Below are 3,092 nucleotides of genomic sequence, written 5' to 3' on the forward strand. Positions count from 1 at the left end.
TGTAAAGAAAATGTAGATACAAAAAAGAAATACATATATACAAGAGACATACATACGCAAGAGGGTAAGTTTTTATTACGGACTCTGTTGTCATTTATTACACGTACAATCGAAAAATGCATGATAAAAATGTTTTTATCTTTTACCCCTCACTTTTTGTTCTCTTTCACTACATTACCCTTTATTTCGATGTCTGAATATTTTTACGCTGAAATGTACATGACGGAGTTCCCAGTGACACATGATATAACAATCTTCGTTTTAAATTAGACTATCACTTGAATGTATTTGTAAAAGTGGATGCACACGAGCGAGTGATCAACGAAGATAAACTTTCTCTGTTAAAGTTTCAAAGATGTTCATCATAGAGAATGCAAATAAAACGGTTTGTTAACGTTTGGCTTCACGTTCAGACTGATTAAAGTAAGACGGCACATCAAAGAAGATTCTGAAGAAATTTATCCTTACATTTTCTCTGCTCGTTTGTTGTTCATTCGCTCGATCCACCTTTAATCTTGATTTTTGTACTGACTGAAGTTTTTTTTCCGAAATGTGTACCTGCGTTACGTGTGCAAGAAATTGACACGGGAGATTGTATAATGGGCATGTTTGTGCCTACACATCCCTGCGGTCAGCGATATGATAGTTACGACGACAACGTAAACCGTATACACTTGCATTATATTTCCATTGTGTAGCAAAACATGATGATTATTAAATATACATGATGTGTATCGAAAATATACACGCGTATATATACACACATGCCGACACTGCTTCGAAGATCTCTTATCGTACATACACTTGTCTTTTCTCTTTATCTCTTTTTCTCTTGTTTTTTAAATACAGCTACAGTGCCAGTAATTCTTGCATCGGGAGGGAGGAAAAAAAGGGAAAAATGCAGGTAGAAATTGACATTTTCACGCTCATAGAAAAGAAAAAGAGAGAAAGAAAAGGAAATGAACTCACTGCGCGGATACTCGATTCCGGTGTATTTGGACGAAGTAAATGTTAGATTTTCAAAGCAATCTGTTTTAATAAACTGAACGATGTATGAGGTAATCGATGTAGAATAGAATACATTCATTATGATATACATATATAAATATATGCCCTGTATAACATTCGGTCAATATACATAAGATACGTTACATTGTGTGTAATGTTACAATAAGGTAAGAGCATCCCACCTAAGGTATAAAAGAATGTAATAGTTTATGTTTTTCATACATATACACACACACTCAGTTTATCATAGAGTTATCTAGGACGTAAAAAAAAAAGTAAAAGATAATTCGTAATACCTAATTATATAATACAGCTCGGTTTCGAATAACGTTTCAAGTCAGTTTGTAAACAAAAAGAGAAAAAGACGAATTTCAGTTTCGACGAATCGTGTAAACTGCCATGATGCTTAAAAAAAATGTATTTCACTTTTTATGATGTATTTTCATTTTTTCGTGACGGAAATATATTAACAAATTACTAAAAAGAATGGAGAGTATGATGCCTGATTCTACCACGGAGAAGGGAAGATAGAGGATATATTAATTAATTGGATCACGTCATGCGTGCGATAGTCGAGAAGTTGTGTCCGTGCTTGTATAATATAATTATGACACACAAACATGCATGTCGTGTGTATCGAAGCACTGCTGACGCCCGTTGAACCAGGCAGCGAGTTCCCGGGCGTGTAAACGTCGGAAGTGATTTTTATCGTGCGCTTCGCTAATATTATCTCTGTTGTTATTATATGTTTAGTTTGACTTTTCGAAACACGAATTGTAAATGCTAGGCTGATACGACCTACACGTGTGCGTGCATTGTGCATATTTCGCTGATATCCAAGACAATATCATGTGCGAAATATGGACATGAAGACGTCTTAAAGATTGTTTCAAGATATCATATTATAAAAGATGTCTTAAAGTAAGTTTTAAAACGTCTTTAAGACATATTTTATCTTCACATTTTGAATTTATAACATTGTCTGGGTATCTATCTCGCTGGATAGTTTTTCGATTAGAAAAACCTCATCTCCCGAATACATTCGTCGAAATCGCATTTTCGTCCAATCTGGGCGCCGATAACGCACGTGTTATCAGTGATATCATTATCGTCGAATGTAACAGCATGTGCACCCGCACCCGACGTACATACATACATACATGTCCGTGTTGTTCTATTTTTGTCTTATTGGCGAAAACAAGAGAATCATAAAGGAGATCGCGCGCATCCCGTTCGATACAGAAAATGTGTGCACGCACACGCGTACGCGCACGTCGAGGAGGAAAATAAGCTATTTGAATAGATGATAAGGCGTATATAAGCGTTTATGCGATAACAAAATAAACGGGCTGATGCGGATATCGTTGTGTAGCATGAAGACGAGGACTTTGCTCCGTGACGCGCCGCCGTATCTAAACTGCAACTTAGCGGAAATTCCAATAGCGATCGACAAATAGTGACCTATAATCGGTGATATAATCTGTAATGTCGCGTAATGCGCGACGACCCGAAATGTCTGCATTTTGCGTTCAGCTCGAAAAGCAATCCCATATCTGCGTGAGCTGATTACAATTACCCAGACTTCACAAATGTCCGAGTGACGCTGCGGGAACGTCCTTTCGAAAGATTTTTTTTAAATGTCACTTAGATATTCTCCACGTTTTTGGATCTTTGAGACAGCGTTCAAACATTTCCTGGGCGTCTCAAATTTTTTAAGGCGTCGTTTAAATTTAGGCGTCGTTTAAATTTTTTTAGATATCGTTTAGATAATATCTTTCGGGTGTTTAAAAATTTTCGGCGCCTTTTAGACATCTTTTAGATATTCTTTATTAGAGAAACGTCCTAAATTTTGGGGACGTTGATTAGACACTTTGTAGACATTCGAAATTTTTGATGTTTAGCCATCTTTTTATGACATCGTCTAGACAATTTTTGTGTCGTTTGGGTATGAGACTATTGTCTGATATTGTTATCGGAAATTTATTTAATGAAATAGCGAAAATTATTTATTAATGCGTCGCGCGAGCTCCAAGAGGAAAGAAGGAAAGCTAATAAGATCTTTTTGTATATGCAGTATAGTTTGT

Source organism: Atta colombica, unplaced genomic scaffold, assembly GCF_001594045.1.
Source record: "Atta colombica isolate Treedump-2 unplaced genomic scaffold, Acol1.0 scaffold135, whole genome shotgun sequence".
Classification (NCBI taxonomy): Eukaryota; Metazoa; Arthropoda; class Insecta; order Hymenoptera; family Formicidae; genus Atta; species Atta colombica.